The sequence below is a fragment of the Lichenostomus cassidix genome, chromosome 5 (assembly GCF_008360975.1).
Source record: "Lichenostomus cassidix isolate B80296 chromosome 5, HeHo_3.0, whole genome shotgun sequence".
NCBI classification, from domain to species: domain Eukaryota; kingdom Metazoa; phylum Chordata; class Aves; order Passeriformes; family Meliphagidae; genus Lichenostomus; species Lichenostomus cassidix.
This window is the reverse complement of record NC_139486.1, coordinates 31,636,078-31,662,558: the sequence shown is the minus strand read 5'-3', so window position 1 is coordinate 31,662,558 and position 26,481 is coordinate 31,636,078. Positions and strand designations below refer to the sequence as shown.

Here is a 26,481-nt window from a genome sequence, read left to right as displayed (position 1 = left end):
TGAAATGGAGAAAGAAGAACTGAGAATGATTGCATAGTGCCTCACTGCCTTGCAAGTTCTGGATTCTTTCATAAGCCCTAAAGGAATTGGAAGGCTCTAAAAATGTGACATAATGATCCTGAAAGTCTCCTGTTCCTGGATTTAATACAGCTTGTTATGCTGGCTGTTAAAGGGTGATCCGGAGAGTCTTCAGTTTTACATTTGTGTGTTTAAAAATTCAAATCATACTTAAAACCAGGCTCTATGGATTTCTGGAATATGTATAGGCATGAATCTAGATAAATTACTAAGTTTTTTACCCTGCTTTTTTCTCCCTCCCCCCTCGGAAAAAAGTTATTACAGAATTAACAGATGGGGAAAATATAAAGGAATACCAGAGAAAAATGGTTACAGACTGAAAGCAATACTGTGATACCCCGTCAAAGAAGTACTTGAACACAGAGTGTGTTTGTCTGGATTTGAATAAAATTGTGACTGGAGGTCCTTTAAGTATAAATATATTCAATAAAGATACAAAATATATCTAGTTACTTGAAACAGAGCTAAAAAATTTATATTAGAACTCAGATTCTTATTAAGCAATGAGGATAAATACCTAGTGGATTACCTAAGATTCTAGCAGATTTTTATTGTAAATGTCTGTTTGCTTGTTTCTAAACTAAATGCTGCAACTTAAATGAGGGTTAGGATAGTACTTTATTTTTTTCACTGGAAAATTGTATTCACAAGTGTCCCCCTATTTTGTAACCTGTTCATCAGTTAGATATGGCAAGGGCATTAATAACTCATTTTCAGTCAATTCATAAAGCATTTGTTTCAGAAATCAATCACAGTCCTAAATTTTATCACATCTTTTTGTAGCTGATCGTTTGACTACATTAAGCACTGAATATGGTGGCTATTATTCAGTGCATCCCAAGAAAATTCTTTTTAGACACAAGGAAATGCCAGCTGTTAATACAGCGGTGTTAGCAATGTGCACTAGATGTTTTCATTCAGGAACAAGTCAACATGGGACAGATGTGAAAATAGTTTCCTACCACATCTCTAGTGTCACTGTGCACAAAAAAATGTCCATTTTGGGTGACAGGCTATGTTTCCCTGTAAGATATTTTTTGGCTTAGACAAATTCTTTCAGCACCAACACAAATGATGGAATCAATCCCAGCTCCTCTTTTCAAGCTACCTTCTGACCTAGTCAAAACAGTCATGGAACTGATCTAAAAATCAGAAACTTCAGTTTTAGCTAGTATTTTGAAAGAGAGGGGTTAGAGACATAAACCTACATTGTTTTTTTCCTGAATCCAGGCAACGTTGTTTTTAGGGATAGCTGCTTGTTTTTTTCCAGAGGTAGCCTTCCCCGTTTTCTTTTTTTCCTCATCTTAATTTTTCCTCCCTCCTCATGGTGTTTTGTTTAACCATACTCTTGCGCACACACACTTCAAACATATCTGTGTTATACCATGGTCACTATAATAGCCCATGTAACTTTCCAGTAACAGTAACAAAAGCAAAAAACAGGGGAAATAAGGACACACCATTAAAAGCAGAATTCCTATAAAGCTCTGTCTTTCACAGCTAGGTGTGATATTGTTTATGAAGCAGCAGGAGGATACTCATTTTCTGGCTTCCAACATTCTGTCTGCCCTGGGAAATTTAATCCAGGTAACAGTAGGCAAAAATATTACACTTTGACCAGATTTGACATACCGTGAAAAGAAAAAGGGTTGAGACATATCTATTTTTAACCAAAAAGTTTCTAAAAATGATTCATTTTTGTGTTCCCTCCCAGCAAAGAAAATAAAAAAGCATTACTTTTTGTGGTAAGCCACACAAAAATAAAAATCTGTTGGACTTTGATTGGAAAGGAAAAATAACATGGCAATAATACACCCAGTAGCAGATTGAAAACATAATAAATCTTATTTTCTCTCTTTTATTTTTACTTTTTATTTTTGAACAGCGAGGAGTTTCAGATTCTAACCTTTTGCCTGCAGAAGCTCAATTGCCTTTCTCCCAAGTACGGACATGCCAAGAGAAAGATTTAGCTAACATAATAAGTTTGCTTTACACTGCTTTACCGCCACCAGTTGAGAAACATAATAAAGATGCCATTAGACCCTCAGGTTCTCTCCAGTTTTTCAGCAGGCTTGTGTATGAAAGCAAGACATGGAGTATAAGCTACAGCTCACCTCACTCAGTGTATGACTGTCACCACAGAAAGGACTTCCAGAACTGATACTGATTTAAGATTAGATTTACATGAGTGACTTTTGTTTATTCTATTGATGTATCCTAATTAGATGGGCTTGCTATGACACCTATCATGATGGCACTTAAGTGGCTGTGTGGCTGTTCGGCACATTGTGTTGTCTCCTGTCCTCCTGAGAAACAGAATGCAAGTTTCTTACTATTGGTACTTGAATGTCTTCACAATATTTTCCTTGTATGATCAAACATTTAGAGGCAGAACAGCCTAATAGACTTAACAAAGAACTGAAAAAACAAGAACTCATGTTCAATTTATCACTAAAGGAATACTCAGCCCTTGACAATAATACCACTTTGTGAACATTTCCCAGCTGTGTCAGACAGAGCTGTATCCCACAGTATTAAAACACTAAGGTTACTTAATAGGCCTCATTTTTATTTTCCTCAGCTACATGTATTATTTAGATCAGACTACAATGCAACCTATTTGCTCATATCATCTATATATGATATAGATTACAGCTTTATAAGTTTTTGTGAAACAATTCAAATGCAAAGTTCTAGCTGAGCTCCATATATTTTTAATGTCCTAAATGGGACTGTCTTTATTTGAAGCATGAGCAGAATTATGCTTTAAGGTCAGAAACACGATGAATAATTTGGAAGCTTGCAAGCCACAATGGAGCTTCCTTGGCAACATATTCTATAATTGTGACATACCACTAAAAGTCCAAAGATCATGCAGCTTCTGTGCTAGATCCTACATTAAGTTATTCTTCCTGTCATCAACGGATTTGTTTTCAAAACTAGGTGTTACACCATATTGTGGCACTTGTGACAGCAAGAAAAGCATAGGGTTTGTTCTCCTGATGTGGTATGTTACCCTACTAGTTCTATAAATATGTGTCTACAAAAATGAAGACTTAACCATAACCTATGAGACTTAAGAGACTGTATAACATTTAGTTGTGGAAAGCAACAATAAGAAAGCAGTCTTCAACAGGAAGAAAATGCAGTCCCTTCTTGTAATAGGCTACAGCAAACTGCAGACAAAGAAGCAGAAACTTTATGTCTACCGTTATGAAGTTCCTACATTTATATAAGCTTCCAGTAGCAGAAGACTTTCCAGAGCAGGATGTAGACTGAAGAGTGATCTAGGTTTAGCAGTATGCATGACATTTCAAAATTTGATTACACAAATGTGAATTTTTAATAAAAATACTAAAATTAATTCATTAATCTGGGAACCTTACATTTCCTACATGGTCTGCATATTCTAGTGACAAAAATATCCTGCAGTACTTAGATTTCAGATATTTCTGAAGAAGTGATAGCTAGTACAGCACAACTTTTCAAAATAACTTTGGAAAAAACTTACTTCTGCTTCATAGTAACTGGTCTACAAATGTCTCCCTAAGACAAAAAACCCCCTGCCATTTAGAAAGGGATTAGTTAATCCTTTAGATTATTATATATCAAATTTAACACACAAATCATTAATTTCTTGGAAAAACCAACTATTTTTTAGTCACTTCCAACCATGTCTGAGGAGTGTCTGGGATTTCCCAGTACCTTCCAAAATCAAAATCATGCTTTGTTCAATTGATCCTAACAATCCTAACAATTATATATTAACAGAATAGAAAGAGGAAAAATAAACCTTTGGATTACAAAAGTGTAGCATAACACCTGTATAAAAAAATAAAATTTACTTTTTCAGATACTTCAACAGTTTTTCAGCTGATTACAGGTAAAACACAGAATTTAGAAAAAGCATCGCTTCATTCTGAACAGTCACAGGCCTTCTGCCTTCTCTGTCAGCTGTGCTGAAATACCCCCAAAACACTACAAGCAGTATTATTGGTAGGTGCTGGCTAACATATAGACAGATAGGGCCTCTGCTCAAAAGCAGAGACTGCTCAAACTACTTCATCCCCATGCTTTGAATGTGGGAGATATGAGCAATAAAGCTTTATGATGTTTCTTGATTTACCATTCATTATTATTTAACCCAAATGAATCTAGCCCCAGAATTCCATTTTTAAAATGATACTTTTTATCTTCAAATACATGCTCTTGTAATAGAAAACCTCAGAAGTTACAAAAACTTAGATTTTTTTAATACCTCTATTTCTTTTCCTTTCTTCTTGTCTAGTTCTCCACATTTTAATTCTGTTCCCAAGCAAGCCTCCTACTTTAGAGAGAAAAGCCCTAAAATGTAGTTCTTAGTTGTTTGTATGAGAGGGTTTCACATTCCTCTGTAGGACCAAACAAATAGTTGCAGTCAGATGCAGCAATGAGCGTAATGATTCCATGCCATAGAAATCCAGAGTCCAACCAGTGTGCCTTTTAGAGAGGATGTGAGGCAATCTGCATCAGAATAGTTGGCAAAGTCTCAGTTACTATTGAAAATTACCGTTTACTGAAATGCTACCAGAGGCTGAGAGAGATGAAGTTCAGCCTGGCTCAGCTCGACAGACCAAGATGCATTACAGTTGGAGTCATATCTGCAACTCCTGCCAGATCATTCATGGTATCATACAAAGCCCTTTACTGTGCCTGACTGCATGGAAAGTGGTAATGACAGCTGTTTTTCTGCCTGACTCTGTCTGAGGGCCATTTTATATTCTAGAGCATTAAACAGTAGATGTAGTCTTATATATGTCTGATTTTCTTAGAGGTATAGAGGCCTAAAGCTGACCTCCCATGCACTGCACACTGCAGTGCATGAATTCCAGCTACCACCTGGCTCAACCCACTGAGTCAGATCTAGGCTGGATCTGGAAAAAAAGAATTTTGAAAAGATGGGACTGCTAGGTTTCTCTTCATTTGTACAAGGGGAAAGGTTGAATCCAATTTTGTTTGGAAAAAAAAATTTGGTAAGGCTATCTTTCATTTCCATTTTGCTTCACTAGTTCATGCAGTACTGTTATTGAACATAACCCAAATTCTCCCTTCCTTTGTATATGTGCAAGCTTTATCAGCAAGTACCAAGCCCCAGGTTGCCTTGGTTCACTGTAAGTCAGCAGTGAATTTGGCCAAGTTGTTTTAATTCATACAGACAATTGTCAATTATTGTAAACTTGACTGAACTACTTGTGAATTTAGTTCTGGAAGAGCACAAAAGTATTACCTTCTAGCTCAAAGCAAATACAGTCCAAGAAGTCTGGTAAATGATTTCAATAGGCCACTCAAACCCTGCCTGGCCAAGGAGAACAGCAAACCAAACTATACAATTCAGGAAAGCATCAGTTTTACTGGCACTTGGGCAAAAGAGTGAACTTTTAAACTGTCTGTATCATGTTATTCCCTTTCACTTTTCTGAAATGCAAATAATGAAGGCTTGCTCTTATATTCCTTACTAAAGGGAAGTTTTACAGTGTCTGAGTGGGGGAAAAAAAACAAGAGTGATGTCATTCTGGGTGTGATCCTCATCTTTTTTAGTGCATATCATAAGCAATTCCACCAAACACAAACTGACTTAACACATAAGAGGGCTTCAGAATCAAGGTTATTAATGAAAAATTACAATCATTATGAATACTTGGTAGTGATTTGATATCAAAACTGTCCTATTCTAAGCTACTTTCGTAGTGTACCTGTAAATGTTTTCCTTAATGTGTTCTAATTTTATTAGAAAGACAACTAAAAGGTAATAATATCCAGTGATATTATTGGATAATATCAATAAGTAAGGAAATAATATCCAGTGTATGGACTTCTACCAGTCCAGTCACAACAACTTAATAGAAGAATATAACTCTAGGCCTGGATGATGACACTCTGTCCATTCTCTGGCAGAATTGACACAAATCAAACACATTTGAGATGCTGGTGACTGAATCCTGAATTAAGGTATGTGAATAAATTCAGACATTGCTATGCTGATATGGGACTGTACCAAATGCTTGTTTCATAAAGGTCTTCCTGTTAATCATCATGCATTTCCAATGAATGGAGGTTTGACAATGTTTAACAGCAAAATGGGTAAAAGTAAGGCTAAGAAGTTTCCAATAAAGATAAGACTGACTTATTCTAACACAAGTTTAAACCATCCTGTGTTTTTCCAAGTAGCTTGTTTCTAAGTAGTAATACTTTTCTGTTCAACGCACTCAGAGAGAAATTCCCAATGATAAAGGAAAGCAAGAGAGAGCTTTCCCTACTACATGAATAGGGAAAGCTTTCCCTACTACCTGCATAAAACCCACCATGCACGACGTGGTTAGGCATAAAATGAGGAAATTACTTGCATCTAGAAAAAGGACAATATATAAGAAGTAGACGTCAGTCAATATCAGTAACAAACAGCAAGCGATTATTCTGTACAAGTGCAAATATGTCACTTCCTAACTGGGTCAGTTACAGATCTACACAGATATCCATGGCAGAAAGTTCATGACAGAAAGAGACATTAATCAGTCTTCTGTGTTGGAGTCTACTTTACTGAGTCAGAGGATCATTAGAGCCTGCAAAATTTGAACAACATCCAGATAAAGGATTTTGGCAGGGGCTTCTGAACATACACTTGGAAAACAGTTCCAATTTTCAAGCCGTTCAGAGAAAGTTTACTGGACACATGCAGTTTCCCAGAAATATCCTGGTTTTTCAATGGGAAATGGCATCCATGACTTCAGACTGTCTCACAATCCTAAAAAATCATCTATTTCTCATTCAACTAGAGGGTTTCTGGGTAGTCCAAGACTGAAATATGGATTCCCTATTTGTGAGGGCCAAGGTTCCATCCTGCTCATGGATTGTGTAAGAGGAAATACTTTCTATGAGAGCTCCAGACACACAGCACTTCACCTCGGGATTTTAACTCTACAAGGATGTAAAAACATAGAGAGAAATAGGCAGAGCAAGCCTCAGGAATCTGAAAAGAAATAGAGAGAAAAAACTAAAATAGAAGTACATATCCATGTCCTTTTCTCTGCCTTAGTTTTTCCACTAATCCAGAGATATTTAGGCTCTATCCAGAGATATTTAGGCTCTAATCTTAGGATGCCTAGGATTCCTCTTCCCCTTATTTGTATTTTTAGTTATTCAGAGTTCACATGCTTTAATTTACCTTCCTTGAATCTCTAGTTAAACTTTCCTTCCTCTTGCCATTGTAATTAATCTTCTCATGTCCAAGATACCTTATATTCTGAGACATATGCAGACACATATTTTCGTAGCATTTTGAAAACATGGATCAACATATTGCTCTTATGCTGTTTCAGACTTTTCCACCTGAGAAGAAATTAAGGTTCTGTTCCTCACATTTTTAGTCATTACATTGTCCCAACATAATTCTGTCAAAGCAGTTGTCTTTGATCTCTTTTGATGCCCATGATGTTTTTCTTCATCCAGCAGAGGTGTGCAGCAGCCAAAGTTATCAAATGACTGACCCTAAATTGTCATATTCTTGAGCTAGACTGTGTCAAAAAAGAGTGATTGGTGGCACTACTATTACAGTGATACCATCTACTTCTTTCTAGGCACCTTTCTTTGGGCCTAAGTGAGGAGATGATGAAGAGGAGTATTTGCTTCCTTTCAGTGTGGGCTATTGTGAGGCAGAGAGGGATGGATGCATTTCATGGTTACTTTAATTGCCTGTATTTGGGTTATATGGCAAGGTTTTGGTTGTGGGCCAGCTGCAGGGGTGGCTTTTGTGAGAAGCTGCTGGAAACTTCCCCTATGACACACAGAGCCAATGCCAACCAGCTCCAAGATGGGCCTGATGCTGAGCCGATCAGAAATGGTGCTAGTGCCTCTGTGATAACATATTTAAGAAGGGGAGCCTGCTGGAACAGGCTTCTGGAAGAAACTGTCAATCTGTCAATGTTGCAGCAGAATTTCTGGCAGGACTTGTCCATGGGGGACACATGCTGGAGCAGTCTGTAACTGGAGGATTGCACCCCACAGGAGAGACTCTCACTGCAGCAGTTCATGAGGAACTACAGCCTGTGGGGAGGACTTATGTTGAGAAGTTCATGGAAGATTTTCCCCCATGGGAGGGACCCCACACTGGAGCAGGCTAAGAGGTGAGGAGGAAGACAATGAGTGATGAACTGACCTGAACCCCCATTCTCTGTCCCTCTGTGCCCCTTCAGGGGAGGAGGGATAGAAACTACGATTGAAGTTGAGCCCAGGAAGAAGGAAGGGGTGGAGGGAAGGTGTGGAAGGAAAGTGTTTGAAATGTTGGCTTTTATTGCCTCATTACTCTAGTCTTATTTGACTGACAATAAATTAAATTAATCTTCCCCTAGTTGAGCCAGTTTTGCCTGTGACAATCACTGGTGAATGATCTCTCAATGTCCTTATCTCAACCCACAAGTCTTTTGCCATATTTTTTCTCCCCTGTGCAGCTGATGAGGTAACTTACAGGCTTTGGTGGGCACCTGCCAGGGTCAATCTGCCACATTCTCTTTTCAGCTTTTTACTGACATGAAAGACAGGGTCTACAGATAAACTAGCTGAAAGCAGTCAGAAATTGATTTCAAAGAGAAAATGAACACAGCATGTGTTCTACTATATTCTGGAGTCTATGATTTAAGAAAAAGGAGAAATTAAAAAAAAAAGCCAAAAGCAAAACCAAAAAAAATAAACCCAAACCCAAACATTTCTTTAATTAATAAGTCCCTGAGCAAGAAATCTAGAAATATCTTCAGTAATCAGGTGGAAAAAACAGTTTCAATGCAGTAGAAATTATAGTAGCAGAGTTCCCAGGAAAAGACAGTGGGGTGAAAGGGTAGAAATTACCTTCCCATAAGGGAAAGAGACCATTGTTGTTTTCTAACCAATCCTTAAAGAATCAAGGAAGGTCACACCATGGTGCAGCCCAATTTGTACTTTTAAGGAGAGGACTATGAAAAGTGTTCCCTACTGTAAAACCCTTTCCCTGAGTATGATTTACTTGAACAAATAGAATAAAATGTCTTTCTCTGTTGATTACTGAAACTGAACAAAAATCAGACCAGTAATGGCACTACCGAGAAATGGTTTTCAGGATAAGACTTGTAAGAAATGTCAGACTGCTAATTTTTACTGATGTTAATGGACTTGCTCCCAATTAAGTCAGAGTGCTTCCTCAGTCTCTGTTTTTCTGATGGGACAATGATACAAGGTTTCAGGTGAGTTCCTCTATAAGTATGGCAAAGAAATTTTTAAGAGAAAGTTTGGAATCCTACAAAATTTACATACATGAACATCTGCATGTTACCTGTTAATGAAAATGCAAAGCAGACTAATTTGTTGATTTTGATTTTATTCTTAATGAATCCATAATGACTAGAGATATTAGAGAATAAATTTATAAAAGGAAGCCACTCCTATATTGGGAATATATACTTCTATTCCCTTGCAAACTCAATCTTTTTCAAATCTCTGAGCAAATGTTTCAAAAATTTTGTGCTAAAAATTTAAATAGAATTCAGTAACATAAAACTCACGAATAAAATTGTGATAGTAAACCACTCTGCATGAGCAATACAACAGACCAAATACTTGGTCCTGCATGTATTTCTGTTTGAAGCATCCAGGAAGATTTTACAAAGAGACTGTACAAATTGTTCGCATATTTTCTAAGTAGAATAGGAACTGTCAAGGAATTGCTCATAACATTTCTAGTTATGCATTCCTACAATACAAATAAAAATTCTTCTGCACATCACTCAATTCATTATGAATGCTTCCTGTTGAAGGCAGAGATGGTTTTGGCCTTTTATGGACAGATAAAAGTTGCACCTGTGTTATTCTGTTTTATGTCACAAAAGCACATTATAAGCTTTTTCCTGTACTGAAATAGGAACAGCCCATTTTTAAGGGCTTGAATGACAACTAAAATGCCAAGCCTGTCTTCTGTTTCTGTATTTGCTTTTTTGGCATTTGTTTTGTAAAATAACCTACTACTAACAAAATACAGTAGCAAGTCTATGTCTGTTAACTGAAAAAAGGGAAATAGTCTAAAGCAATGGTCAGCTAAATCCATTTCATCTGTGAAGCTACTGCTGTTTCCACTAGTCAGTAGTCCCAGTTTTTTGCTCACTAACGTCAGCTGTGCCATTCAATCAAGTTTTCTGAAGTTTTTACTTGAATCTCTGGTACAGTATTATTCCTGTGTAACATGCTCCTAACAAATGCTATCAAAATATAATTTGCCTCATTTGATGAGGACAGAAAGAAAACTGAGACCACCAAAGTCAAGACTTTGGGGTATATTAACATTTTTGTACCTTAATCAATGCACCAAAGCAGTATGCTTCTACCAGAGTAATTAAAAGAATTCCTTGTAAGAAAAAAGAAGCATTTCAATCCTTCCTAGAGGAAGGATTTTAGTCTTGGATAACAATAACAATAATAATACACTTCGGTTTGGGGTTATACTGAGGATGACATTAAGTGAATAAGCCATCCTATTTACTCATCTCTACAAAGTAGCGTGGGAGGCAGCAAAGTCTGAACGACACTCTCAATAACCCAGTGAGTTCTGAATGTTGTTCTTTGTCCTCCACTGCAGTTCAGACATCTGGCATACCTCAGGCAAAACTGCTCTGCTGCATAACTAATCCCTTCCATTGCCTCTTCAGTTGCTCAGTGTTTGTGGAAGGCCATAACACCCTCTCACATTGCTTTCATTAGCCTTTAACTTTAGCAGTCTCTTACCTTTCCCTTTCTCTGTTTACAGGGTTAGACTCAGTCCTTTAGGTATAATCAGTCAGATTCTGGACACCATTAATGATAGTAAGAGTGCTTTTGAAAACAGAGTGGACATAGTCAACTGGGAAAATGCACAATTTGGGTGCATTTTTTGCAGACAAGATTTCCCAAAGAAATCAGACTTGCAGAAGTGGTGGTCTATCACCTATACCTGAAAACACCAGTATATGGACATTTTTCTGCCTAAATGAGTTCATGGTACAACAGAATATCTCTTTGCATTTCTGGCCCTGTACCAAACTGCAACAGACAACAAGCTGTTTGGGCTGTGTTCAGGTTTTGAAGGAGTGCAAGGCAGGTAGAGGTAGAATGAGTGTCTGTGCCAGTTTTAAACAGGTATGTATCCTTCTGCCTAAAGAGTTATGAAACATAGCTTTGACCAACCTGTACAAGCATACTTCCCTTCGGCAAGAGAGGGCACGAGTCATTTGGACTAATTGGTTGAGCACCAACTGTTTTCTCCCTTCTTCATGGAAGGTATGAATAATGAGTCTACCAAAATTCAAGCTATCCTAAATCACAGAAAAAGGAGCCGTACAAGCAGCAATTCAGGAGAGAAGGATCCATGGGGTGGAGAAGAAAGGGAAGTACAGAGTCATGCTACCCAGGGTTAAGAGGAAAATGAGCGAGACTGGAAGCATTAATTTCCATACTTCTGGTTCTGTGACTGCAGTGAATCATCAGAGCAAAAGTAACTCTCAGAAAATCTGAAGTTTCAGGCTTCAACTCCCAGAGTTTTTCCAATGGAGAAAAAAATTATGATCTAATTTTCAAAAAATATAATCTAATTTCTTTTACCTCTGAACATCATACATACTATAAGGTTATACTAGCAAACTATTTGAGACAATTTTTATAAAAGGGAGAGAGGCGAGTCCAAGTATGGTCAGTCAGTGTTTATAGGGCTATATTGTTTTAAACAATTTTTGGAAAATGTATTATAGCCAGCATTTCAAACAAGTCTCATGCTCAGTGTAAAAGAGTCTTTCCTGTATTAATTCAAAGTGCTCTGAAGCCCAGACACAACACTCAGCAGCTCATAAATTTGTCAATGGATGAATTTAGCTTAAGAAAAATAAGCTGCATGTATTATAGGTGTGGCAGGGAGCCCCACCTATATTCTTCCAGTTGCTTTGACCCTTTCCAGTTGGTTGCAACTTGCTATAACTTTGCCAAATTCTGACTTCCAGTTCAGATTTTTTTCTAATTATAGTTACAAGCCTTCTATGCAGTTATCTGCTATTTGAGCTATTTGGGGAATTTTCAGTCAAAACAGCTCAGCAATTTCTGAGGGCAAGTAAGGGGAGAAAATCGAAAAAGCTTTTCATGTCCAAAGCGATAAATTCCTTTGCCATTTAAGTGGCTGAAGGGTTACCTTGCTTTGGTGCAGGATGTCGCATTCCTAACTGTTAAAAATCCATACCTTGTCCAAATAACAGAAATTTCAGAAGGCACAATTAGAACATGAAAACTGAAGTGGATATTTGCTAGTCGGAAAATGTTTCCTAAAAGCTCTGCCTACACTGAATATGCTGCAGCTGTAGTCTGAAAAAATGTGAGCCTTTGAAATGGGGTTCCCATGACACTCCTATGGGGAAATCAGTGCTGCTGGAATGCAGTGAGGTCTGGCAGCTCCATGGGGGCAGGAGCTGGGGGTGCTGGGGCTCCCCAAGGCATGGGCCAAGGCAGGGCTGGGTCCAGGGTGATCTCAGCCCTGGCACCAGGCACCTATCTGGGGCCATGCCAGGACATGGGGCTGTGCATGGGCACACAGCACTGTGGGGAGCTGGGGACCAGCCATGCTGTGGCATCACTGGGACAGGTTCTGAGGGGCAATAGATGGGCTGACACAGGGCCCTGGGCCATGGGCAGGGACAGCAGAGCCTGCTGGTGCCCTCAGGGCTGTCAAACACAGTGACAAGGAAGGGCAGCCTCATCTGTACACCCAGGCTACAGCTGCAATAGGTGTGAGCCAACCAGAGAGCGGAGACTTTAGTGGAAAGCACACATTGAAAACGTGAAAGATGTAGGTTAGAAGGATAAGCATGAGGAGAATTAGCTGAGTCAGAGTAAGAAAAATGGGGGAGTGGGGCAGTAAGCTGGAGACAGAGATGGGTTTGTGACACAGCCTGATGGACAGGCAAGACATTAGAGATTTGGCTCATCCACCTTATGTTTCTTTGCAAAAAAATGGAAATAAATAAAAAATTGCTTAACCTAAAGATATTTTGAGCCCCCATAAACACCTGTAGAATTCATGCCTCAAGTACTACTGAACAAATGCAGTGATAACCTAGTAGTTCAATCAGGCATTCATTATTTGAGTGGTGGAGCTCTACACAGTGAATCTAAATCCTCAGTCCTGAAAGCAATCAGGAGGTCTCAGCATGATACCACACAAAAAGTTTCTGGCTGTTTCATTGCCCCCCTTCAAATGCCTGGTATTAGTGTAGCAGGGTAGGAGACAATCAGTTTGTGTGGTCCTGGATTCCTTCAAAACCATCTGCTCATCCTGAGTACAATAAGCCCACCTTGGGATTCACATAAGGCTTTTTTGTCTGTGCTGCTAATAGACTTCAGCAGTGCATACATTTGCCAGATTACTCACATCAATTTAAAAATGCCATTCTGTCAAAGTCATACTGAGAAGTTTAGTATTAATACCTGAGGTGTGGCCACCATAGTAATAGCTGGAAATGTGACTCTGAAAATGAACGGCCAGTGAAAGGAAATAAAACCACAATAAAATTCTGAGGTATATGATCCAAAGTCATTAACAGCAATGAACTTAATGAAAAAAACAACTGAATATTGGAATCAAATATGTAATAGGTTCCTCAGAAATTGCTAGATAATAAAAAGCTGTATCTGTGCCTTTTCTGAGCACTCAAAATGCAGTCAACATTAATTTAAAATTGGTTTATTTTTCTATTATTGCTATGTCTATGTGGGGCTGTAATTCACAAAGATTCAGAAGTATTTTGAAGTGATGAAATTCAGTTTCACCTGAAATTCTGCCACTTTTGGTGGCAGACCCTCCCAAATAAGTTTTCCACCACAGAGAAATTGTGTAATTAAATTAAAAAGGAAGTGAAGAATAACATTTGCCAATTGAAAACATGTAAGTAATTTGGGTAGGCTAAATGTAATGACCAGAACTGGAATTTTTAAGGCAAACAAAGATTAAACACTGTGCTGCTACCAACATTCCTAGGATTCTTTTGAAGCCACAAGGGACAGATCGTCAATTTTCCATCTCCTCTGTTTTACTGGGTCATGTCTACAAGGGGACTTGTTGCTTCCATGACAGAAAGGACCCAAAAGCCTAACCACTTTTTTCAGCTATAAATGACAGTAGTTGGGGTCTCAGTTATTTGCCAGTATTTCTTCCTTTGGCACTTGTGTTTTTCTGGATGCCTCTTCTCCATCATTGTCAATGATCCACTCAGAGTATGGGCTTTCAGACTTATCATCAGTTTCCTGCCATTTATACACTCTATTTAAAATACAAGGATTTCTCATCTTGAATCAGCCCTTCAGATCCTTCTAACAGGGTGAGACTGTTTTACTAGAGAAGTAAGATTACTTTTGACTTATTCAAATTGGAAAAATGTTTCCTGATTTTGGTCAATGCATCTGGACTAAAACCTCTCTCTTATATTTCACTTAGTTTTAAGTTTAAGAAAATTCAAACACTCTTAGGTCAGAATACTAAAATTTCTAAGAAAACTATTACAGGAACAAAATAATAGATGGAATTCTATATTTTGTAACTGAAAAATATAAATATTTTAATAGCAGCTCTCTCTCCCTCTTCCTAGGATTTTTGGTCTGTAGTGTTCAAAGTAGCTCACCAGTTGCAGTGATTCATAGATTAATGAATATGATTATTGTCTGAGTATCTTGGTTATACCCAAACTGTTCAGGTAATTCTCTATTAGTTTTTGATGCCACTTAAAGGTTTTACTCCATCTATAAAATCGATGAGTAGAAAAAGTATCAAGGCAAAATGTGGAAATTCAAGTATAATTAACAAAAACAATGCAACAATATCAGTATTTTCCCTGACATATTGTGCATCTTCATGTCCAATAGAGGCTCCATTGTTTCTGCTGGTGCTGGCTCTTGATTATTCCTTATATCATTTATCTGAATCATGGAGAATATTGTTCAGAACTTATTCTTCATCTGAGTTTCTCATTTCTCTACCATTTCTCCTTCCACTTTCACAACTGAGCAACTAAGATTTTCAGTTAGGGAAAATGGAAGGAACAAAGTACATGCTTCATGGATGTTAGAACAAATAAGATCCTAACACTCAGAGCTCCTGATCATTATCACACAATTTTGTGACACTAAACTGAACAAAATAAGTAGGCAGAATGAAATTTTCGAATTAAAAAAAAGAAATATGGTCTTTAATATATCTACATGTATATGTGGTGAAGAGCTATGTCAGATTGCTATATTCTGAGTGTCCCATTGAGTACAAATGAAGTAAAAAACTTGTATGAAGCTTCTGAGAGGCCCACATGTTAGTATCTGCTAATAAAATTTGCCCACGGTGGCTTTTTCAGAAACAGAAAATCAAAACTGCACATATGCTTGCACACATGTATACATTCATGACTGTGAATTAGTAAAAAAAATAGGATATAGCCTCATGTATATACAAATGTGTGTATTATGTATAAATTGCATGTATTCATTATATTTTTGGTTGGATTTTTTAACGCACATGATAGAAAAAACATTCCTTCAGGCTGTACTGCTATGCTAGTAGGCACTGTGTCAAAACCAAACAAAGAGCCAGTTTAGTAGGTTTGCTCTGTAAGTTGGAGTGCAAAGAAGTTTCCCCATTTTCCTCCACAGGTGAATTTTGTAGATCTACCCTCCCTCTGTGTTCTGTGGCTCCTTATTAGTTACACAATCAAGGGCTCTTAAATGATTGCCATTTTACCCTAGGAGATCATGGAAACCTGGCAGCAAGAGGCTCTGCTAGCTGTGCCACAGAGAAAAACATACTGCTGTGTTTTAGAAACTCAGTGTTAAAATACAGCAACTATATCATAGGGCTTTTTTCATATCTTTCCAAATTCTACACTGTTTATAACATTGCTATGATAAATATGTCTGAAAAAGCAAGGTTTGAAAAGTCCTTTCCTTGTGCCAATTTGAAGGATGCACAGACCACCTCAGGAGGAATATAAATACTTAATGCCCCCCATTTTTGCTCCTTTTGTTCAGCAAATGGATGTCCCTCTAGCTAGTTACAGTTTAGAAACTGTTTTAGCTGCATTCAGCCAAAAACACTTTCAAGAATGTCTTGACCAGGATTTGATCAGGTAGCAAGGTCATGTCTTCAGACATACAGTCCTCTAGAGACAACCCTTGGAATAGCAATACGTTTTCATCCTACTTTTCACAGAGTAATTATAATGACACTTTATATCCTCAAGGAAATTCAGAGATGGTCCCAATGCTGACTACCATACTTAATGACTACTTGTTTTTCTTGGTCTTTCTGCTTGAGTATAAAATCTTCTTTTCATTTTGTAGTAAGGCAGAACAGGAACTGGACCTGTCTGAGGGAATGTCTGGCTACAACACATAAATAGTTGTCATTTTCTATATATTGTCCACTCATTGAACAAATACTTAATCTGCTTGCTATTTTCATTAATATTTAACTGCCCCAGTTCAAGTAAGACACTTGAAATTGTAAAGTAGTTATTTCATCTGTCAGATCATTGATAAACATTTTAGAAATCGTCTTTCACATGTCCCTTGTTTTGCCAGGTTTGGACTAGCCTGTGTTACATTCCTCCAAAGCCTCTTTGTTGTAAATGTTGGTGGGTATTTTCCTTGTTTAGGCAGCAGTATATAGAGAAGAGGCTGTTGAGTAGTCGCTGATTCTTTCAGTACAGCCACTTCCTATTTCACAGACACAAAGTAGCCCTGTTTGCAGCAGGGCATTTCTGCTGGATGAAATGATGGCTCTAACAGACTTAGCTTTTGGCAGTAAGAGAATATTATTCCTAATGCCTGCTCTTCTTTCAAATGGCATTCATACATATAAATATGTATGTATTTCAAATAGAATTTCTCTATGCAGCGTAAGCTCTTGGGGGTTTTATTTAAAATATCTAAAGCATATTTTTAAATGCAAATATCTTGCTTTAAAATATAAATTTCAGAGAACTCCACAAAACTATCAAAGTACTTTAATTTTCATTTCAAAATCCAGTGTCTAAGGCATCATTTCCTCCAAAATCAAGTTCTTTAACTTTTTTTATGCAGGAGATATCAAGACAAATAATTCCAATTCAGTTGAATCTGAAAGTCTACTTCAGCAAAGCATTCAAGTGCTAGTATTCAGCAGAATACTTAAAGACATGACCAACTGTGAGATTTAGAGTTAGCCAGGTGCTTACACCCATTATTAAAGTAAAATGCTTTGCTTTCTGAGCAATATCTCAGAATGGCCAACCCAGCTGCTATAAAATAAACTGAATTGCATTAGTTCCTGTTAGAATTGTAAATTGTCTGTGACAGATGATCTTTTTTCTATATAAATCTATGAAGTAATTAAAACATTATTAGTTCTCTAAAAAGAGGGACTGTCATGAACAATCATAGGGCCAATTTTTAAAAATATGCTATCAGAACATGTTCAGTAGACATCACAACTGCACATGCACATGCTTAAATTTTTGATTAATTGTCTCTGAAAACTTCTCCAACAGCATTAAACCCTCATATATTCTGAATGCTGATTATTTTTCTCCATTGTTCAGACATTTTCAGTTTATGGAACATCTTAGGCTCCCATTAGACTTGATCCTGAATGAAATTAAAAGAATACAATTAACATTAACAATGCTTTCCTTGACATATTCCTGCTGAGATCTGAAAGGGAGATGAAAAACTACATGCATCAAAATTTATCCCCATGCTGTTAGAAGTACAGTTTTACTGACATGCTGTTTAATGCACATTTACTTGGTCTCCTGTAATCCCATAACAGAAACTTTCCAACCCAAAACCAAAGGAGACTTGTGCACCACTGGTGCTAGCCACACACATTAACAGACAATTTGTAATATTTAAGTAGAAAAATTACATACTGGTCTCAGTCTCTGGTTATTCTCTTACACATCAGGAGCAGCGACTTTTAAAATTAGTATTAGTAGTAGTATTAGTATTGTTTTGACTCTAGAATCACGGATTGAAAGTTCCGCTAATTTCTAATTCAGTAACTGTTACTGTTAGAGCAAGACCAGCTGGCATAACTAGGACTCTACTCTGCCTGCAGTAAAAGACGCAGTGCTGACCACAGCTTCCTAAACTAACTGATGTCAGGAAATAAATTATTTATTTGCGTGCATGAGAAAGACTAGGTTTGGTTTTGTAAATTCATATACAGCCATGAGGGTGCATGTGATCATATTTTCTTAAGGGCTGCTACTTGTTTTCTCATTATTAGGTAAGATGTTGGACAGCAAAAAGAAGCCCAATAGCAAAGGGGAAATTAAAGAAATCTGTGCAGAATAGTCAGCCTTGCCCGGGACAAGTTGCTGAAAGCATTTGTTTTCAATCTTATACCAGTAGTGTTCTGTTTAGCTTTTTAAGTGTTCTCTCCATAGCTGTGTATGTCCCTGCCTTCTGTTCAGAGCTAAAGTTATTTTTGCAAGTTGTTTCACTCATCTTTATTTTTAATAGATGTTACTCTTATGTGATTAAATTGTGAGCGGCAGAAATAGAATGGATCAGAAAGGATTCAGTGTCTTAACTGGAGATTTCCTGACATTTTAGTCTCTCTGTTACTCAGGAATTGTAAACAACATGAAATACATGTTAACACTTCTATTTTGAGATGGTGCTCAATATTTCCAAGTAAATTTAAAATGAGGACCACAATAGAATTCTTATTACAAGTTTTTTCTTTTTTTCCCTAGATACCGTCACTCCTTTCATATGTCTATGTCATTACACAAAAATACTTTTCTTGTTCACAGCAAAATACTCCCTCTTTATAGCAAAGTATATGCATCAAATTAGCTTAATTTAATTTTATATTCCTTGATGAAAAAGGAAGAAGAAATGGAAACACAAAGTCTTTTGTAACTTTAAATGAATCTATGTTCTATTGCAGATGTTATCACCAGTACTTAATGATAGATAGTTCAGAGGTTCAGTATAAAGGCAGAAAAGTTCAAAAGAATTTTGGAGAATAATTAATAATTTCCAAAATATTTTGTTCCTAGAAAAAGGTAGCACTTCAGAAAAAGATGAAAAAAATCAATTTAAACAACAAAAACAACATGTATTTGCAAATTTAGGGCGAAATTACCTTCTGCATTTTTAAAAGAAAAGTGAAACATTTCTACAGATTTCATCTGGTCTTTTCTACAGTTTTAACTAAGCAATAATGCAAAAAAGGTCCACATCTATAATTATGGGTATGTAATGCCTGTAGAGTTAAGAAAAAGTATTACATACCAAATCTGTCAAAAGAAACAAGACAAACAGGTTTTTCTCATGTTTCCTATGTGCCTATCCCTAGCCTTATTTTTATGTTGACCTTTCTTCAATTAATGGCTAAATTAGACTTTAAACCCTTGGAAGAAGTCATAATTTTAGCTCACTGCTGAAGTTTCCAGAATGATTTGCAAACCTGAAACAACAATAAGGCATGGGATAATCTTTGTTTTCTAAAATGTTGTGCGGAAATTTGATGGAAAGAATCTTTTCTGACATTTCTGAAATTTTAGGTTTTAACCAGTGACCTTTTTTTCAACCTTTTTTTTTTTGTCACTCTTATCATTAAAAAAAAAAAGCAGTAAAAAGCAAAAATAACTAAGATGCCAGGGCTTTTTATGAACTCTGCTTCAGTTTTGCATTGTGTCAGCTCTCTACATTTTTTCTTAGGTCTGTATCTGTAATTACTGGTAAGAAGGAACCAGAGTACCATTTATATAAAAGTATTAGATATATCTGAACAAATTCAGTATGTTTGCTTTTCAATAGCTTTTGTGTATGTTCTAATTATGGACTATATATATATTTAACCCCTTGGCTTGACTTTTAGCAAAATTGAATTATACTGTTAAATCAAGTTTTATTTGAGTATGGCAGATCTTCACCTAATTAATAAAATTCCAAATTTACCCCCAAACCACTTTTGACTCAGTTCAGGTTCTTAGAAGTTTGCAAAATATACCTATACCTGAGAAGAACCTGTTTAATTTTTTCAAATTAAGAAATAACTTTGACTTTGGGCTTTCCTGTTAAAAAATCCTGCCTTTTATAGCTGGGCTTTCTAATTTCAGAGTCCAGTTCAAAGCTGGAATCACACTGAGATCAAATTGCTCTTAGTGACTGAGGATAGTAACTTTCAGGTTTATAATCTGGCTCAAAATTACAAAAACATAGTCAAGAAAGAGAAGGATGTGTTAAGCAATAGGCTCCATCTTCTGCCCAAATATGCTTATTTCTACATTATATTACATATAGCTTTATGGAAATTCTTTTTAAATTACTCAGACAATATGCTTCCTGTTTTCCCCTTGGGAAGCTACTCCACAGTATAATATATTGCTGCAATTAAGTGATGTTTTCCTTATAAGCAGTCTAAATTTGTTTTCATTACTTCATCAAGTGAATACTCACCCTGTGACTATACATATGAATACACCAGGTACAAGGGTCATTCTTAAGTGTTACCATTCCTCCTGCCTCTTTACCACATTTTATGTCCACATGTCAAGAATGCCACACACTGCAAATAATGAATAGAGTAGCTGACATCTCTTACTTGTCAGGCTGTGGTGTATGTTCTCATTTTATTCTCACACAAAGCCTTAGCTTTAAGGTTTTCCTAATGAAAGACATGGGATTTAGTTCTGCACCTCACTAATTTTGAAAACAAAACATACCAAGACAAGCAAAAAACCATGGGACTGTGTAGAGTGCAACTGCTTATCACAGTTAATTCTCTGTGTTCTATACCAGCCCCTGAATTAAGGGCACAGGCTATTTCTGGAGCAGAGCTTTTCATCAGACTGCTGTTTATATGGATGGAGTCAAGGTGAGCTCCAGAAATTGACATTAGAGCAATTTAAGAAGTTACTTTGCTCAATTCTTCGGTGTTACTCTCCTGTGCAACCTGTTCCCCCTTACAGCAACCAACTTTTTAACCAATTTCAGCGCACACTTATTTAAAGCACTGCTATTTGACATCCCAGCTGATTACATTCAGGTCAACAAAATGGTTTATAAATACATGAGACTCTGGCTGAAGGAAAATTTTATGCATGCGAACAGCAGATTCAAACAAATAAGTTCTCAACATTTGGGAGCGAGTAATATGTCTTGTCAGAGATGCATCCTAGAATTAAATCTAGAAGGGCTGAGGGGAAAGAATTCTTGACTCTTCAGGTTTTTATCCATATTAATATTTACTCATCCCTCTCAAATTAACAGAGAATTCTGCACAAATTTCTTTTTTTAAAAAAGGTACTTTTCGCCCTTAGTCCAGTTTATTTTGCCCAGCATACTTGCAAATAAAAAAAGAGTGGGTGCAGCTGTATGAGAACATGCAGAGTAAAAAGGTGATTGCCCCTTTATCTCTTTGGAAGCTTCCAAAGGACACTTCATTTTGCAGTGGCCATACTCAGTTGTTACTAATGAATGGTTTCAGAGTCAAACAGACAACCAGAGGATAATAACAAAGCAATAAAACAGGGGCAAGGAAGGAGCTGCTGACACATTGCGCCATCTTTTGTTGAACTCTTGATCCTGGGGATTTGATCAAACTATGAAGGCGTCATTCCCAAACCCTTTACAAAAAACAACCTTACCTTAGACAAGTTCTCTGTCTGGTGGAGTGTTTTCATCCAGTTCTCAAGAGACTGAATAGCACTTGCCAATGTCAGCTCAGTAGACATGAGATGTTTCTTGAAGGAAGAGGCTTCAGCACACTAGAAATGACAAGAATTGGGCAGTTGTTCTTCACTAGAAAGAGTTAATACATATCACAACTCTTTTCTTGCACTTCAGGTGCAATGGAAGGAATAAATAAGTACAAGAGCAAAGCGGAAGAAATTGTTTATGACTCATTCAAGCATTTCCTGTTTTAATACTGCCTAGTTCAATTCAATTAATTTGAAGAGTGTGTCCCTTAGTGATAAGCAACCAAATTATATCAGACCAGGAAACAACCATACTAAGTGTGATGAATTTCAGTTCAGAATGCAGACAATAATTTCATTTATATGAAAGTTCACATAAGGCAGAGCTAAGCATAGAGGGAAGGCCCCTTGTTTACTTCTTTGGCAAGAACATGCTAAATGCCTTGTACTTGGATTGGCTGACTATATCCAAAAGCTTTGCTGCTCTCATGATCAGCAGCAGCATGTGCGAACAGAGATGCTAAACTTGTCACAGTTCTACATGGGCTGAGAATTGTGTCACATTGTAGCTCTTGGTCAACAGAGGACATATAAATTCCTGGCTTTCACCTTAAATGAAGGCAATAACTACAAAGTTTGTGAGATACCTGTGTTCAAATTACTCTTTGACTTTGCCATCAAACACAGCCCATGAAAAGGAAGGCATACCACAAGTACTGCCTATGATCCATGAGGAATCCATTAAGCTATCCCGGCTGTATGTTCACTTATGAAGATGGAAATTAGCTCATCAAGATACTGGGCCAGAATTGTTAATATATATAGTGGCAAAAACTGGCAAGTACTATGTCACACAGAAAACCTGGGTAGAAGAGTGAACGAGCGAAAGAAAGAGAAAAAAACAGAGAAGGGTAAATATTTCTCATGGCATAACAACAAAATATTTAGTTGCAGGCCTGAGCCATCGACTGGCCTGAACTTTAAACAAATATCTCTGCCAGCTGAATACTGGCCAAGTGGCAAGTGGCAACCTCTCCGCAGCCTGATATACACGCAAATGAAAAGGTTTTGGGTGCCAGACACCAGGAAGTCAGTGCTTTTAACACTACCACCCTGTAATTTATAGCATCTTGGTTTGTGCTACTGCAGTTAAGGGTCTGTTAATGTTTGTCTTCTGAATTCTAATTCTCAAGGGCTTATAATCTGGCCATTAACATGCTCTCAGTATCAAAACCTCGGCACACATAATAGCTAGCCAAGAACAGTTTTTAGGTAATTTTTTAGGAAGAATGTTAGTCGGTTTCCAAAATATGAGAAAGGAAGGAAAGAAGGCAGGAAGGAATGACTAGTTAAAATAGTTAAAGATTATAATTTTGTGTGCTCAATAACTTGAAATGTCTTGTATTTTAAAAGATGAATTATTGCTATGAGGTGATATTATTTTTCTTGTTTTAAAACTCTTTTCAAGATGAAGTCTTTTGCAGGAACCTAACCTTTCAAGTGGTTTTTGAATGGCAATTGTTTATAAAAATCTGAGCCACTCAAAGTGCCATAGACTCACAAGGATGAAGAAGTACATTACTGAATCCCACCACCATAATTTTAAAAATTAAATTAGTAAGAACAAGAAAGGAAAACACATACTTAGGAGTGGTTTGTATCAATTTACAGTCCACACTGTTAAAGCACTTTGTGTTTTAAAGAACATACTTCCTTTCAGTCATTTTGTGGCTGGATTAAATAAAGGAGTTTTAGCATAGACAGTTCCTGATCAGCTACAATGAAATCATGTTCTTCCTCTTTTTAACTAAGATGCAGAGCAAAGAATATCTATGGATATCCAGAAGTTCCATGGAGGCCTATACAAGCCACTGTAAGTCTTTGTACCTCACTATACTGTAAGGAATGTGGATGGGAATTGAGAAATAGATATCCTAAACTAAAAATCAATCAAAAAAACTATGGTTCTTCTTGACTTTTTACCTGAGAAAGTGAAAAAGAATAATTTCAACTTCTTGCAATTGGCTTCAAGCTGGTAAGTAAGTCTGTATTAGCCATACATTTTAGCAAAAGGTTTGGTTAGGATGACCCTTAATATTTCTCAGCATGATGTCCATACTCCTGAAATCTGAAGCTGTTATTGTCCTTTGAAACAAGGACATACTGTTTAATTCTTTTTTAATTCTACCATATATACCTACAACAATGCCTGCCATAAAGTGCATAGAGTTCCCTAATAAAACTCTATTACATAAATATATACAAGTACTATGTTGTAAACACCAAGTACTTTAAAATGTCATATATAAAGTAATAGTTTATTAGTTTCTAACTGAAGGTTTACACCACTGAACAGAAAAAATGAGCACTGCAGTATGCATTTTCTAGCATTGGCTGCTAAGAACGTCTCAAGGTACGTGTCTAGTTATGATACAAAATGCTTAAAATGCAGTAAAGTGAGCATAAAATTACAGATAAGCCTGAAAAAATTCAGATTTGACACTACCAAGTTCTGGGGAACTTCCAGTCAAGAGCTGGGTTTAGCTTTTCATTCAGAGACCTTAGATAGGCTGTAGTGACTGGGCAGTGATTAGAAAACTAGAAGTAATTACAGAATCACAAAATCGTACAGATCCACAGAATGCTTGGGATAGGAAGGGACCTCTGGAGATCACCTAGTCCAACCACCCTGCTAAGGCAGGTTCACCCAGAACAGGCTGTACAGGATTGAGTGCAGGCTGGGTTTTGAGTATTTCCATAGAATATTTCCACAACCTCTCCATGCAGCCTGTTCCAGTGCTTCAGAGCTCTTTCACCCTCGAAGAAAAAAACCTTTTCCTCATACTTGAGTGGAACCTTCTGTGTTTCATTTGTGCCTGTTGACCTTTGTCCTGTCCCTGCCACTACTGAAAAGAGTCTGGCCCCATCCACTTGCCTTTAAGATATTTGTATACATTGATATGATTAATTCTCTTCTCAGTTGTCTCTTCTCAAGGCTGAATGGGCTCAGGTCTCTCCTCAGGTCTCTCCAAGGCCTTTCCTTGTGAGAGAGATGTTCCAGGCCCCTAATCAACTCTGTAGCTTTTCACTAAATCCTCTCCAGGAGCTCCATGTCTCTCTGGTACTGAGGAGCCCAGAACTGGACACAGCACTCCAGGTCAGGCCTCACCAGGGCTCAGCAGAGGGGCAGGATCACCTCGTTGACCTTCTGGCCATGCTCTTCCCAATGCAGCCCAGGATTCCATTGGCATTCTTGGCCACAAGGGCACTGCTGACTCATGGACCACTTGTCCATCAGGATCCCCAGATCCTTCTCAGCAGAGCTGCTTTCCAGCTGTCTGTACTGGTATGGGAGTTATTCTTAAATTAATTGCTTACCTTCTACTGAATCATTATGTCTAGGGAGCAGATATTTACAGCTGCAACACAGAAAATATTCCCATGTCATATGTACTATATAAAATATTGACAATTGCATTATTAATTCTGGATATTAAAAATGAATGCTTTTATTTATATTTTACTTGACTGGAATTCACTTTGATTTAAAGTAAATGATAAAACAAGGTATTCCAAGAGTGGTGACTGTGAAATCTTTGTAACTGTTCGACATCCAGATCATGTAAAATTTGCAGATAGAGCTAATATCTTTTGACAAATAGCTAGAAAATATGGACAATCTTATGTCTCTCTAGCCTGAAGAAGATTTTATATGCTTGAAAGCCTGTTTGCTTTACCCAGCTATAACATTTAATCTAGTAAAAGATGTTACTTTTATCTGCAAACCTGGATCAACCAGTGTTCTTTGACCATGAAGGCAAACAAGAGATAGCACCATGACCACTGGCTCTCCAGGAAAGATCCCAGGGAACACAAAAGAAAGCACTGCGCCACATGGAAGCCATGTGAGACAGATTCTCCACTTAGGAGTCAGAAGAAGTCTCTCCCAGTGGCTCTTGATAACGTGTGGGAAGGTAAAGAGAGGATGACTGAATTTAGTTTTCTTTGAACAGCAAAAGGTGGGACATATCTCCAACTACTTTTGTTAGGTAATACCCAGTTGTATTGCAGCGTCCACAGGCAGTGGACTGCAGTTCAGCTTCACACCAAGTGAACAATGCGTAAAGAAATATTCAGGAAGTCAGGCAGAACATGTGACTAGAAAAAGACTCAAAATGTGTGTTTCAATTTAAACAAGAAGGTAATATATTCTTCATGGGACAAGCCACAAGCTTTGACTAAATGTCTTTCTCAGGCTGCCTTTAAAGGCAGCAGTCATTCTGGTCACATGAAATTACTCCTAAGTGAACGCCCAGATGTATGTTTATCATTTTAATTTAAAACCAGTCTTCCCCTAAAATGAAAAGATGGTTTTACAGTTAGCTATTTTTTCTGACCAAACACTGGTAGTAAAGTTTTAAATACTTTTTAAAGGGAAAAAAAATTAAAACAATTTTCTCAAAGTTTTGATTGCAACACTTTTGCTTTTGGAAGGTTCATTTGAATTCTCTGCAAACCATCATTTTTATAAAGGCTTTATAAAACTTAATTGAAACTTTTTAGGGAAGATGATTAGTTGGCAAAGCAACTGTGTTAGGCATCTACAAAATGCAAAGACTTCAGAACATGCAGAACACAACCTGTCAGATGACATGGT

At 37.2% G+C, this 26,481-nt stretch overlaps 1 long non-coding RNA gene across 1 annotated transcript in view; it reads right to left on the bottom strand.

Moving 5' to 3' along the window:
- Positions 1-584: 584 nt before the first annotated feature.
- Positions 585-26,481, bottom strand: part of LOC146436268 (uncharacterized) — a 58,597-nt gene continuing 32,700 nt past the window's right edge. The window contains exons 5-6 of the long non-coding RNA XR_014852602.1: positions 21,774-21,893; positions 585-7,084 (exon numbers count right to left, since the gene is read on the bottom strand). This is a non-coding gene — a long non-coding RNA (uncharacterized LOC146436268). The remainder of the gene's footprint in view (positions 7,085-21,773; positions 21,894-26,481) is intronic.